Genomic DNA, 16,269 nt, shown 5'->3' on the forward strand with positions numbered 1-16,269 from the left:
TTGGTAGCAATGCCAGTCAGTCTGGCCCTGGGCCTATTCTGAGGGAAGAACAGCCTTGGGATCTGGCTTGCTAAAATCATTAGTCTTCTTGGTCATATTCCATACATATCTGTAAAGTAAAACTGATAAAAATTCTGTAGAATTCCTTGCCAGGACACCATGGGAATATCTGGGGGCATTTTGAAGTTACGTAATGAAAAATGATGCGGGGGGAACAGATAAATTGTGAGCAGGAATGCAATAGTGCTCTGTTAGCTGAAGTCAAGTGACTCAGCTGTGCTGGTTTTTCTTTTTTACTGGATAACTAACGCAATAAGATCCATATGAAAAAACAGAGACCTAAAAACAGAGTCACAACAGTGTTTTACAGCTGTCTTGGACTTGCTTGGACTTCAAATAGTGTTGTAATTCACTGTTTGCCTGTCATGCTGCAGAGAGAACCATCTGGTTGTAATTAGTAGCTATATGTGCTTCTGTTACTAGTAATAGTCCTAGGTGTCTTAAAGGGCTTTGTGGTTTTAGTTCACAACTGTCCAGATTTATCTCTGGTGAAAGACCTCTGCTCCTTATTCCTCTCTTTGTTTCGGCGAGTCATACCATAGAATAAATGAACAAGCAGAAACACATTATAATTGATTCAATTACTGCTTCAGAACCTACAGGACAGTACATGCACTCATATGTGAGAATATACATGAATAACTACAGATTTACAAATAAAATGCACAGTTCTGTGTTTATACTTATGTATAAAAGGATGTAACAAGGAACTTAATAGAGGAAAAAATGATGGCACTTTGGCACTTCGGCCAGCAGGATTTAATGAAAACAAAATAGGCTGGTTTAGAATTAGAGTTTTGCAACAACAGAGTGATGTGGAAATTGGAGTTATAGTGAATAAGGTGTAACTAAAAACCATGCAGTAAATTTAGTTTTACTAATGAAATAAACATGGCAAGTGGGAAGGGCATTGAAAAGCTGGTTAATAAATATCAGCATGAATACAATCTCTGGGGAGCATTAACAGATAGATGATTTAAGGCAGTAGAGAACTGAAAGTTTTCTAAGTTAAAATAAGGAGATGGACCTTTTAAAAATTCCTCTACATTTTAAAATCAAGGACGTCTATACAGACCTTTCTAAAATTCCTATATTCTTTAAGATCAAAGTCTGTATATCCTTTGATAAAAGTCGTATACTCTTTAAAATCAAAGTTTATCTAGATAATGAAAGTTAAAACTATGAGAATCACATGGAAGAAGAAAGAAAGAATCGAAAGTTGGGTACCAGGTGAATTGCTCCTGGCAGTGCGATGCTGTGTCAGTGATAGACCACACGAGTCTGTTTGTTTTTCTGCAAATGCTTATGCCCCTGTGCTTCCACAAATGTTTTGACCTTACTGACACATGAAGTTTCCCCCACCTTTGTGTCTTCTAATTTCCTTTTGAAAGTCTACGACCTTGACTCAAAACTATGCTTCCCTCAAGGACTATAGCAATTATATTTATTGGAAAAAGGAAAGGGAAAGGTTTTGAGAAGAAAAAATACTCAACAACAGAACCAAAACCAGATGGAACAGACCACTGCAGCATATCTCAATTCATTTCACTGAAATGAATAAAGGCCTTATTGCCTTCATGCTCGTAGCTTTATTGAGAGTGAGTTTCATATACAGAGCTGTCTTCTCAGTTGCTAGTAGAAGACAGTTTCTTAAATATGCCTGTATTAATTGTTGTTAATTTTAACTCTTAATAAGTTCAGCATGCAGCCTGATGTGAGAATGGAATTTGAATTCCAGAAGACTAAAGCTGTATAATAATTTCAGCTTTTTTTCTGTGTTGGACAAACTGAAAACCTTTTGCAGATGATTTTATACTTAGACTTCTTTGACAAAATGAGAAAAAGAGCATATTCTAGACTCACTGCTTGTTACTCTTTCAGTTAACAAAAATAAAAACTTTTGAAATGAAACATTGCTGGATGGACAAAGTAAAAACGCAATGTTTAATAACAGAGGCTGAAATTCCTCTGATACCTCTATTCTGTTTCCTTATGCCAAGAATCTGACTTTCATAATACTTCTCCATTAGATTGAAATAAATTTATTTATAAAATATTTAGATTGAAACCTCTATTTCTGAAATAAGAGAATCCAAAACTGGTTGGTGTTCAAGACCTTGTTGTCATATGGCCTCTGCATGCTGATGCCGGCATCCTTAAGTATGCACAACAGCTAAAGATAAATCAGCAACTGAAATTCCATTCCTTCCTTCTCAGTTTGGCTATGTTAGAGTTTCTACTGAAATCTGCTATTTCATTCATCTTCTTTACTGTATCAGTGAGTCTTTCCTGAAAAGACATGAATGACTCAGTTTCTTCTATGTATTTTTCTTGTCGACTCTAGCATTGTACTATTCTCAGTCCAGTACTATCCGTCTTTATATTCGCTTGTCATTACCTGCCAGTGAATACCAGGAGTGTTACCATGTTAGATGCCCTGTACACCTTGACATGGTCTGCAAAGTGGCTGGCCTCATTCCATTCAGGATTCATTCTGTGTTGTTGACAAGAAATTACATGACTAAGGATACTTTCTGGTTTCATTACATTAACAATTTAATGAGAACTTAAGGAGTTATGGATTTCCTTACCACTGATTATCTCTCACTGACTGCATCTTCATCAAATGAGACCTTAGTGCTCTGTCTCTACAGAAATGACTCAGACCAAAAAAGGTAACAAATAATAAAAGGCTAATTGAATTAGCAAAATGGAAGCCTGTGACATTACGTAAAACTAGCTATTCATGTTCAGGTTTTCTAAGACAGTTTGTTGTTAGTTGATTTTTAATTTGTTTGGTTTGGTTTGGTTTGGTTTTGGGTTTTTTGGTTGTAGTTATAAAATTTTGAACAGCCAGTTACACTCTGAGACCTTTGATGAGACTTTCAGATAACTCATTTTAAGCTGGTATTTATATGCTTCTGAGCCTTCCTTCCTGTGCAGCTCTAATTTTTAGCTTTCTTGTCTCATATCCAAGAGCAGTAGCACAAACGAGCTTTATAAAATAAAGAATCTTTATTTCCTGGCACTCAAGGAAGCCAGAACCCCTTAGCTCTTTTTTATAAACAGTTTTAAAGATATTCCATTTAAATGCAGATATTTGACAGTTCACTGCATCGGAGTAAAAAATACATTCTTTTTCCTTATAGCATCAAAGGAAATCAGAGGGTTAACCGTTGACTTTTCTTGAGATCAAACTCGAACACTCACTTCCAAAAGGGCTGTATAATTAAAAAAGCATACCCATGTAATTTAAGACAAGGAAGTCTGGTATATGTTTCAAGTAAATTTCATTTTCATTTTGACTGTAGTAGGAAAGGTACTTTCACATTCATGTAAAGTGAAGGGGAATAGGATGATTTTTTTATTAGAGGGAAAAAAAGAGAGCATTTGGCCTTTGTTTAAGTGATATATTAGCACATACTGTAAGAAAAGCATTAATGCCTTTGAATATCTCTTTTTTGTCAGAGATACTTGGCATGCTTTTCTATTATTGTATCTGGATGAAGGAACAACTTAACTAAAGCCAGTGAATTTGCAGTGATTTTGTTAGAGGGACATTGCGGCAAGCTTTGCTCTAAACAAACTTTATTTTAAGCAAATGGTTTTATTTTCTTTTATTTTGGTGCAATTAGGATTTTCTTTGGTTATAGCTAATGAATGTATCAACATATTTGAGCAGCAATGCTGAAAGTATTCTGCATAGTCAAGAGACACTTTGCCACATCTTTGTTTAAGTTTTTTTGTTTGTTGGTTGGTTGTGAATTTTGTTGTTTTGTTTTTTGTTTGCTTTGGTTTTTTTTCTGGAGACACTATTCAGAAAGAAAATCTAGGCACAGAACAATATTTTAGGTATAACTTCAATATCTAAAATGGTCTGTTCAGCATAACCCTTTTGACCTGACATCTTTTTGTATGCAAAGGGAAATAAACTCTCATAGACTTCTTAAAATTTTTAAATCCTGGTAGGGATGAAGGAACTGCATCCTTGCACATACATCAATAGCTGACTGTGTACACTAATATATATGATACACCTGAATTCAGGTGCCAGCATTGACAGCTTCTCAAATGGCTATATTGATTTTGCTCTGCTTCCTTGGATTTTAGACTAACAGTTTGAATTGATGAACAGACTTAAATCAATTTCCCCAAGCTATGGTAGATCTGGAAAACATTCTCATTGTATTGGCCTGTTTTGCTGTATAATACACCTGGAGGTATTGGAATCAGAGGGAATCTAAACAGTGCATCCAGGAGAGAGTTCATTTCACAGTAACACAATTTTTAATTCCATGGCACAGACTAATGTTTACACTGTAGAGCACTGGGAAGGAAGCAAACATTGAGCCTAGACTATGAACGTCAGGGAGGTCTATACATATCTGTTACTGAAACATCTCGGTGTGTGCCATCCATTTGTGGTACACATTTCCTTCCCACCATGTAGGAAGAGGCCAACAGAAGTCAGTGGACCTCAGTTCAGGAGTGGTGCTGCACACCAGACCCTCCACATCCAGAAATCACACAGGTGTGTGCCTATCTTGGATATCATTATTGCTCCTTGCTGTGTGTGGCAGCTCGTTAACTCCTGAATAAGCTATTGCAGAGGCAAAGCAATCTACAGCTCTATGCAGTAAGAACCCAGGGTAAAAATAGTGACAACTCTGAAAGAACAGAGGAGTCTGAAAAGCTTGAGTGCAATTAATCACAAACTGCTGGACACATTCTGTCCTGTGTGGTATCCATATTTGATATGAAAGCAACCTCAACCCCCTGGCAGACAAATTCCAGCTGCTACCTACTGCAAGGTAACTAGCTGCCTGTCTCAGCACAGCATTGCACTGTACTGTGTGATACCATTAGTTCATTGCTATCAGGTGACAGTGAACCATGTACTAAATCACTACTACCATCTTCTCTGTCATACTCGTGGGAATTTGCTGACCAAATAGGTGGTCTAGTGAAGCTTTATTTAATCTTGTTAGTTACGCTTGGACAGTACTGAAAATATCTTGTCACAAGGCATTTTGATGTGTTAAACTTCCACAGTACTAGTTTTCAAATTTTCACTCGTCATTTTATTTTTTGAAGACATATGGGAAATATTGATGAGTGAGATGTTTTCATATTGCTTGGCATGTTGCACAATGAACAATCTTTAATATTGATAAAAATAAATGCTTCAGAAAAAAGAAAAATCTGTAAGTGGTTGTTTGAGCTTAGCCATAGAACTTCTCAAATTTTATGCTATGTTCCTCTGTCTGTGTAATTCTTTCAAACAAGCCCGTATAAACAGATTTTGGAGAATGAGAAGGAAGAGAAATGTGTAAGTGGTATCAACCTTTTTTTTTTTTTTTTTTGTTTTGTGATTTTCTTTTTTTTTTAACGTATACACATACATCTCTGTAGCAGAGGTTTTCTGGGGTTGGAAATATTACTTTTGTATTTCTTTCCTGCTAAGAGTAGATTGCATGCTACAGTAAAATCAAAAGAGTTATTTTTTAAAAAGTACAGGATAAGCAATTCTGATAACAAACAGATGTGTAAATGTTTAATACTCTGCATTGTTACACGGTACAGCAGAAACTAAGGCTGTCTAGTCTTACGGCACTGCCCTAGATTCCCTTGTCTTTGTTCTAGCCATGCATCATTTAGAGGTCTCTTGGGTGAAACTGTAATACTGAGGAAATGGGAGACTGAAAAGGGTGGAGGAAAAAAGGAATGAATTCCCATAAAAAAGGAGCATAATAACTGGTGGCATGTTGTATATATCACCTGTATGTGTTACATACAAAAGCACAGGGCTTATACAAAACAGCATGCAGCATTTTGACACACTAAATGAGTCTTAAGCAAAAGTGGAACATATGTTTTTATAAGAGATTTCAAAGCTCACAGTTTATGGAAAAGCAAAGTGAATAGGTATTTTTAGAATGTTGCCATTTTAAGGTATTTTCAGCACTGCCTTTTCTAACCTTTTCCTTTCCATATATATCAGGGGACCCTCTTCTCCACTGAAAACAGGTTTTTGCCTCAAATAATTTATCTGTCCTGGTGCTCTGTATTTTCAATAATTATACTGTCAAGATCTTACAGATGGGATGTCTGAGACCAGAATTTCAAATTCTCAGAATACTGTTTGTGATATGAACAAATTGGGTAGGAATTTCTATGAGGTATATTAAACAACATAAAGCTCTCTGGATTAAATAGCAACAGTATTAATTATTAAGAGATAATTAGTGTAATAACACTTCTGAACATTGTTGTACTTATCAACTGAACTGGTCATTTAATTATATTAAGGAAACATCTCACAGTTTTTAATTTAGCACTGTCAATGAAATTTCTTTTCCAGTCTGTACAATTTTCTCAGTTGCTGAACTGGATACATCTAAGTTATGACAGTACGAATATTAGAATTTAACCAGCAGCCTCATGGAAAAAAATGGCTTAAACTCTTTGTGAGTTTATATAAGAAGATAGAAAACAAATCCCAGTTTATGGCAAGAGTTCATAAATTATTATTTGTTTGATAAAGTGTTTAACTTGAAGAACAGAAATATTAGCCAAAGTTGCCCTGATTCTGAAGAAACAAAACCACTGTATGTATATCATGGTATAATTAAGTGTATATAGATATGCTAAAAGACAGAGGGCACTGCAGCAGCATAAAACTACAACAGAGAGTTGCTATTGTAATGGACAGCACTACACAAGCATCTAATTTTCCCATGCTTCCTATTTTAACAAAATGCTAACTTGTAGGTTTTTTCTTTTTTTTTTATTTTTGTATCAAACTTTTTATGAGGCCACTTTTTATCTTTGTTGATCTTGAAATGTTAAGAAGAAAAATCAATTCACACTGTGTCAAACTTTTCAGATTATTATGTTCAGTTCTCTTTGCATGAGTGATACAAAAGTTTGCTCTAAAGGTTGCCTTACTGAAAATAAATGCTACTTATTAGAGTGAGGGATAGAAGGCAGCTGTTACAGACGCATCAAGAAGCATGGGAGTTACTAACTAAATAATAAATTTTGTGGCATTTTATTCTCAGCATGTATTAGAATTAATATTTTACGTTAATGGATAAATACTAAAATGGGGGGCAAATTTACCATATAACAATTATGTTGCGCTTCATCTTCCCATCTCCACCCTGAACTAGACTTTGGACAGTTCTTTTCACTTCCAAGTGTAAGAATGTTTTGTCTTTAAAATAGATGAAGATACTGATTAAATGAGAAGACACACAAAGAACTAACAATCTGTGTTTCTTAAGGACTCCTGGGATTAACTTAAATTCTCCCAGAGCAGGAGCAAACTCCTGCATTCAAGTACAGCATTCAAGAAAGAAAGAAGAAAGAAAAAGAAATTCTCCCCTTTTGCTTCCTCTTTATTTCCCCTTCTAAGTGGGAATCTTGTTTTGACCATTGATGCATATGGAACAATGAGACTTACAGAGCTGCTGTTACCCTATTGGGAAGGAGGTGGAGGGCCTACAGAACATATAGTTCTCCACGAGCTTGAAAACAAAAAGAAAAATCATGCCAGCTTCATGAGTCTTAAGAGTTACAGAAAGTTAGTTCATATTCATAATATTTGAGAAAGTAGTCTCTTAAAACAGTTTGAAACACTGTTATATTTTCAGGACACAAAAAAGACAATAGGAGACAAAGGGTTGGTTTTTTGCAAGTCCCATACCTTGAGCTTTTCAAACAAAAGTTTCTAAATCCTAAACTTTAAACTAAATCTTGAGAACTTTTATAAGGATAAGTGAAGGAAGGATGTTGTATTTTTGTAGACTACTGCTGCTAGCTTTTTTAATATCCACTTTGAAGAAGACATTGAGGGACATTAGATGGAAAATGCAGAGAACTAGGCAGAATTTAGGAAAATTATGTTCAAATCCTGAAATTATTTTCTCTCTGGGGGGAGGGGAATCATTGTGCTCTGACTATATTGCATGAGAAAGAAGGTAACATATTTTAGAATATGAATCATATAGACATCTGCAAGGACTGATTCTGGCAATATTAGCTGTATAAAAAAAATGACAGAGATGAATTTAAGAAACATTAATGGAAAACAATAGCTTTCAGATCTTTGACTTGCCATTCAGGTATACTGCTGCAAGCCTGAGAAACAATGGAAATGAGTCTAGAGAAAGAGACTAGGCTAGGAACCGCCTTAAAATAGAATTCCTTAGTGAAATTCTGGCATGGGGTGGGGGTGGGGAGAGAAAAAGAGATTGAGAGAGAGATGCATATATATGAGGAGAAGAAATTAACTAGAACTATAGTAGAAATTTTACTTTCTTATATTCTTTCTCTCATGGAACAGGAACAAATTTGATGATTAAAATTTACACCTAGGTTATAGCTATCTAAATATATTCACAGTTAGTGATCAGCACGCAGATTTTAGCTAACTGAATAAATGCAAGTTTGGAATATGTTGGTCCAATTATGGGACTTCTTCAGAAGACAGCATGGGATATTTAGTCTAGTAGTTCAGAAAAAGCATGTTTAGACTGAGAAGGGGTATGAAATATTTTTTGAAGCTTACTCATAGATCTAAAAATAAAATGACACACAGTTGTACAGCTATATTACAAAGCCTATCTACCACATATCTTTCAAGTCTATCAAGATTACACATTACAAATTATGAAACCCAAATGTTTGACGTTGTGTACCAGGTTGATTTGATCACAGAAACCAAGCAAACCTTCAAACTGTCAAATTGCCTTAAGTGACAACTACTACAGGATGAAGCTTTTTCTCTGCTATGATAATCTCTGACTAGTACCCCTTAGAAAGAGTTGGTGCAGAAAGAGGAATATTTCCATCACTTCAAATCTGTATGTGTGTATGTGTGTGTCTCTGTGTGAGTCTGTGTCTAAAACCTGAAATACCAGTTTTCTTTATACCAAATAACTATAATTATATTTAAATTGATATTTCAGGCATGACTTTGCATGCATACTGGGCTCCATAATGGTAATGGAAAGTAAAGATATTTCTTAGATGGGGAAAATATGATGAATATGAAGAAGTAGAAGAGTTCCCTCCAATGGTCATGGACCAGACCCAAACAGGATATATGTGGTTAATATTTATCAAAGTTCAAAGAAGCATCTTGTTGTCTCTCTTCTCCTTTCTTCCTTGTGGATGTGTTAGTGTGCATAAATTTGCAGTTTCTCTGTGTATGTGCCCTGAAGTCCTCTACCTCTATCGAGACTTAGGTGTACTGAGTTTCCATATTGAGTAGTCAGAGGTGTGCAGGAGAGAGAAAGCATATTGACAACAATGTGGTGTTGCTCAGAAAAAGAAACCCTATTTCACACAGCACTGCTGGTGTAAATAGAGACAAACTAATTATTCTCCCTACTCTTGGTAAATATTTTTCATCAAGCCAACAAAAGTCTTCATGCACTCTTCACTTCTTTCTCACTGGTTTTTCTTTTGCAAAAGCCCAACCTTCCCATTTGTTTTCATCATAATTTTTAATGTGCAGTACAAGTAGAATTACACTGATAAAAATACGCAGTTTGTTTGAACTCTGTCTTGAATATAAATATGTTTACTTCAAGAAAAAACTAATTTAACATGTTATCACAGAAAGAATGATGACAGCATTAAATTTATTCATAAATAGTGCACATATAAGGCTGGTGGAATTTTAATAAAATTAAGAGAAGACTAAATGTATGCAAATTAATCAAGACTTTTTAAGGCAGGTATTTCTCTACAAAACAGTAAAACACTACAGTAAATTTATTTCTAGATCTGGCTTATCACAGATCTGACTTATCATAGACTATGGTAGAATAATTCTCTATATTTGTTTAGGACAGAATTTTGTTTTCCTACCTATGGTCTCAGAGTGCAGCCGAGAAAAGAAGATTAAAAGAAGAAAATTAAAATATTGTACTGAAAGGTGTTTGGTTGTGTTTTAGAGGTATCTAGCAGGATCAGGGTAGGTATGAGACACTAGGGACCATTCATAAAATTAAATGAGGTGAGCCCCAAGATTATGTAGAACTTGGGAAATTACATCATGTTCTGAATTAAATTGAGCAATTTCTTATCGTGCTGGAAATCTTGCCAAGGAAAAAGTAATTATTTAGCCTCATTAATTAACCTAATTGCCTCTTAACTGGACTTGGATAAATCTAAAAGAGACACTTGTGGTCTCTTACTACTGAGTGCCCATCAAATAGAGTTCTTTTTAGGTCCCAAGGCTTTTGTGGTCTGGCAGTGAGCCATAGAAGTCTTGTTTTCTTATTCCTCATCTCTCTCTTCAACTACAAAAAGCTGATCTGCTCCTAAGTATCCATCCCAAATCCTCTTACTACCTTTTTCTTTTTTTTGTTGTTCCATATTTAAAGGACTTCCTGCAACATGCACCTAATTGCCCTGGGAGTTTGTGCTAAAGAAAACATTATTAGGTGTACACCTTCCTATCTGTGCTCTCTGCACTGAGAGAAAATTCTTCCTTATAATTCCAAGTGTCATTCCCTTCCTTGCAATGTATTTATTTCCTCTACCTTTTCTAGTAGTCTCTGCAGGCATATCAAGTTTGTTTTATTTTATTTACTACTATTGCTTTTAGACTCATATCTTCCTGTAATTAGGAAATGTCCTTGAAGCATACAACTTGAGTTCATAGTTTTGGCTTAGTTTTACTGTTTTAGCTGGTCAGAATTGAAGTTTTAATTTGGGAGCCTAGCAGAGGAAGGTACCACAAAAGATTCCCAATCCGTCCTCAAAAATGATTTAAAAAAGAAAACAACAAAACCTTCAAGGGTTCATAACAGTGTACAAGTTGTGTTAATTGCCTCAGGTTCGTTATGTATACAACATTATTTCCCAGAGAACACAGTGTGAAAATATTGTTAAAGCTCTTGAAATACCAGATAGGAATATACCTGTGAGAATCTGGAGATTGAAAGAGATTGTTATCCAAATTTCCCAACATTACAGAAATGTGTGCAGAAAATTGCGAAAGAAAGTGTGCTGAAAAGGAAGGAGTTCTTCAAGAGGTAGTTTTGTATTCCTGTTAATATTATAAATACTTCTATACTAAAATTTGATGTCAATTTCTCCAAATCCTAATCTTTTTTTATTCAGACTGAAGATTTGTAGCTACCTCCTATATATGCAAAAATACTCTGTAGAAAATGTTGAGCATAGAGCAACTGTCAAATGCAGACAGTGAAAGCTGTGCAGTGCTATTTTGTCAGATTTTAGTCCATTTATTTTTGTTAACTGTTGCTCTGATAAAGAACAATTTTTTTGTAGTTGGCTTTTGTAAGATGAGTAGAAAGTGTAGTTTAAAACTTTTCCCATTGGTGATGCAGCCTTAGTCACCATCGGCAAATTGAGCAATGTGAGCAAGAATTTTAGTTTCCCCTTGTAGAAGTATCCTGTGGCAGTTGAAAGATTAGGGACATGCAGCTGCTTTATAAAATCAATCAGTTTCAAAATACTGGAAGGAACTATTAACTGAACCTGCTTCTACTTCTGGAGAAGGTCTCCAACAGATTACTTTTGCAATGAGATAAATAAAGATTAGAAGTCTTCAGAACATATTTTACTGCAACTTCTGCCATCTCTTGCAGAAATGATCATTCACTGGAGAAGAAAGTTTGCGCCATTTAAATAGAGTCTAGTAAATGTATGGGATTAGAGTAATCAATTTCACATTTAAACAGAACATCAAGACACAATCATTGAACTGAGTAAACAAATTATAGAAACCAGATGCTCTATCTTGTTTCTCAGATGCTGCACTACCAAGAGTCACATATTCAAAACATTGTCTTCAGTTGAAACAAGACATAGATTTATACCAAATTCTTTAAACGCAATATACTGTGCAAACACAAAACTTTTAGGGAATTTAAAAAAATATTTATGTACTTGAGACTTGTTCCTAACAGAATTTGTATTTAGACTGAATGAAATTTTTGTGTCCAAAGGACCTGAAATGTTTTGACCTCTATCATTTGCCTCTAGTCACTAGAGCAGTATGAATATAACTGAACTGCAAACAAAATATTCACCAAATTTCTCTGTAACTCCATCTAGTTTTCTGTAACTAGAAAATTTCTCCATAGAAAGGTCTGTCAAACAAGCTGAAACCACATGCCAAAACAAAACAAAGATTTTACAGTATGGTTTATAAGAGCACTGTTCCTAGCTAACACTAGTAATGACACGGTTTAGAAGCATTGAACACAGAAATACACAGCATATACCCAGAAAAAAATAAATTTTTAAAGGAATTGATTGGGGTTTTGAATTAGTGCAATTAATACACTGTTGCTGTGATATTGTCTAACACTGGACAAATTCAGATCCTGTAGATTACAGACAGTAATATAATAAAAATTATTTATTTAATTATCTGATTTTAAAATTAGTCTGATTTTAAAATCTCTCCGAGCTGATAGAATCTGGGCCACAATCTATGAAACTAAAAGAAATTATTTCTCATACAAAACTAAGTCAACAGCCATGAAGAACTGAGAAATACTACTTTATCTGTCTACATCTCTCAGGAAAAATTCTTTTACTGAAAGTGTTGTTAAGCATCAGAACAGGCTGCTTGGGTAGGTGGTGGAGTCTCCATTCCTGGAGGTGTTCACAAAATGACTGGACATGGCATTTAGTGCTGTGCTATAATTGGCAAGGTGTTGATTGGTCAAAGGTTGGATTCGATGATCTCAGAGGCCTTTTCCAACCTAAATGATTCTGTGAAACCTATATATGTGAGAAAAAGGTACTCAGGAAAGAGCTGCTACAAAGACACCTGCCTCAAAGGCATCTAAGTGACACTTTCCTCAAGTATTAATTTTCTTTATGGAACCAGAAAATCTATAGGTATATGCAGAATTATCAAGAGAGTCATTCCAGTGTCTAAAGACTTATACAAAACAGAAGACATAAAAAACCTCAAACCAAATCACCCCCACCAAAAAACAACCAGAAAAACAAATCAAACTCTCTTAACCCCTAAAATAACCCTTAACAAGCTCCTCTCCCAAGCAATTTACCAACAACAATAACAACAAAAATATCACAGCCGTTTCAGCACAGAAGTATGGGATTCTCAACTATGCAAAAAAAAAATAAATTACAGTATCAAGTACAGTCAGGATTGTCTGCATTGTGGATGTTACTGGTTTAAATCCACTGAGGACCAAAAAATTTTCGTACTTGCCAGAAGCATTAAAAACACCTAAAAAGAGAAGGTCTGAACACCTTTTTTTCTATGCCTGCCAGTCCCTGATGGCAGATATCTAAGTGATAGATGCTAGTATGTAAGCTGCCAAGGACACAGCTCCCAACGACTAATGTCCTCTAGGCTGCAACTATTTGTTCATTTTAAAGGTGAAGGGAGAGCTTGCATTACCTGCTAGATCTCTTCAAAAGATCTTCTTTTTCCTGTCATTAGGTATATATGAAATTGGTGTTTAATGCTCTTCCTGTCCTGTGATTTAAAACATTACCTTCACAGTTTAGCAGAGACACTTAAAAGAAGTCCTCACCAAACTCCAGGTTTTTAGCTTAAATTTTAACTTTTCTATTCTAGTCTTCTCTTTACCATTGACATCCTAGGGACTGAAATATTATTAGACTCCTGCAGAGACATCTCAAGTACACATAATCTTCATTCATCAAGAAATTATGTTGAAGCAACATGCATACTTCACAGCACCATTCCCTGTGCTTCCAACTGGTGTTGGAATATTTGCCTTTCCCTGTGACCTCTGCATGCTTTAGATACTTGTATACAGACTGAAAGGGAAGTTACCTGCAGTATAATTTTCTTGAAGGAATTGGATACATTCTTTATGAAATGACTGAGTTCTACATTTTTTATCTTCAGATTGCTTTTTTTTTTTCTTGTTTTGCATATAGCCCTTTGGTTTCAAGACAAGATTAAGATAATAGCCATGATAGAAATTCCTGGTTCTGCATCACTCTTATGAATTCTTGGCAGTTCTGATCTAGCCTGGCATGTGTCCTCATTCTTTTAATAGAACTAAGAAGGTGTTCAGCAGTAAGCTGAAATTTGCACTTTCAAAGAACAGAAGCATCAGAAATGTTTTGATAGTTTCTTTACCACACTTACAGTTCCTTGGCCTATGGCAGTGGTAGATGTCAGGACGGAAAGCACAGGATGCTTGAAAACCTGACTTTGGAGATTTGTAAGCAATAAATTCGTCATGGTCATTTTATCAAAAACTGTTTCTCAGGCTGTTTTTGAAAAGCTGGCATTTTTTTTTATCATCCATGGTCACTTTGTTCAAGTGCAGTGACTGGAACAATGTAATTTTCTTTCTCTCTGAGCAATACTAATCAGTGGTAACTTTTATGTGAAAGAAGCAAGTGTCGAATATGTAAGAGTTGATGCTAAAGAAGCTGTAGAGGAGATAGGATTCATGCAGAGAATATTGTTTGCGTGTCTACTGTGGGATAATCATATCTCATGTTGCACTTTTCTACCTAGCTGGAAACTCACATAAGAATTGTCCTAATTGTAGAAGCAGGTCATTCTGCCTTGGCTTTTCATAGTTTTCCTGGGTTTCAGATACTGAAAGGTATCTGAAGGATAAGGAAAAGTTTTCTCACGCTGGATAAGAACCACGACTGAGGTGAACTCTCCGTCCATCCCTGTATTGAACGTTATGAAAACAGAGACACTTTCTACCGTGTCTGGTCTCTACTATGCTGTTAGTGAGAAGGTATTTAACATATTTTGTGAGGTTCCTGTGCCTATTCTCAGATGTATGGGTCTGACTAGTGGCTGGGTTATTGTGCTTTCCAAAAACTTGAACCTGTGAATGTATTTTCTGACTGTCAATCTCTCAATTTTCTTTTCTTAAAACATGGCTGTGTTTTAATTTTTGCAGATAATGAAAAAGTATAATCCATTGAGCAACTACTAATCACCTTAGATAAAGAAACCTTTTGTAATCATTCAACATCTCCTTACCTTATCTAAATTAAAGAAGAATCTTCAGGAGGCACATGTTTTCTATTTGAAGTGTGTTTTAATTTTCTTTTTAAAGTCTTCAGAAAAATGTATATACATTTAACTTCTTTTCTCCTTAAAATTGCTGGACAAGAAATTAAATCAGCAAAATTCTACCAATTAAATGTAAAGTCTCTACCCTATATTTCCTGGTTCAACAGACTCCAAAAAAAATCTGTCCTAAGACACCCTGTTCTGTCTTGCTATCAGTAGATAAGATTGTTTCTACCTCTGCATTCTCATTTTTTTCCTCTTTCTAAATAAAGGACAAGAAGCAAAGCATTTCTAACTTTTCTTCTCTTCATCCAGATGTCCTATTTAAACCTTGGCAACTGGACAGAAACATAGAACAGAATGGAAAAAAACTTTGAAAAATCCCTACATCTTCTTTTGTGTCTTGCCTTATGTACTATTTTAGGTTTTATTCCTATTTTCTTTTTTAAATGCTAATACCTAAAGTCCAAAGAAACCCTGCTCCATTATCCACCTGATGTGACTTTTGTACAGTCATTTTTTATATTCAGAAAACTAGTATTTCCATATTTTGCAGCCCATTCATGAAAAATACCATTACCAGTTCCTCATTTGTCTATCTTTGAAGTGGCTTCAGTTGAACAACTTGTTAGGACCTGAGGGACAGAAATGAACAGAAAGACGCCTTTTTATTTGCTTTGGTTCAGAAAACCAAATTTCATTGAATTGCAACTCCCAAAGTATTACAGTTGATAGCTGGACTATATCAGAAGTCACAGAAAACTACAAATTTGCATTAAATGGATGGTTAGCACTTTTCGTGTCACAAAGAAAAGTAGGAGAAGGATGGTCTTCCTTCAGAAATGCAAACACTAGCTTTTCAGATATAGGTTTATATCCTCTCTATAGCAAATGCTGAAAAATACTGCCATAGTTGAGCTCATTCCATAGCTTGGAGTGCTAAACATCCACTAAATGCAAGCAACAAGCAGGTACTAATTTCAGCCCCTCAGGACTGAGAAGGTTTAAGCTTGCCAGTTTTTTAATCTTTTTTCTTTATTTCTTTTTTTTTCATTCAGCTGGTATCAAATGATTCAAACCAGAATGTGATGTAGCTTATTCAAATGTGTGTATGTTTTCCAGTAGCTTGGGTATGCAGTATGAATTTCCAAACAAAACATTCC

This window comes from Corvus moneduloides, chromosome Z (assembly GCF_009650955.1).
Source record: "Corvus moneduloides isolate bCorMon1 chromosome Z, bCorMon1.pri, whole genome shotgun sequence".
NCBI classification, from domain to species: Eukaryota; Metazoa; Chordata; class Aves; order Passeriformes; family Corvidae; genus Corvus; species Corvus moneduloides.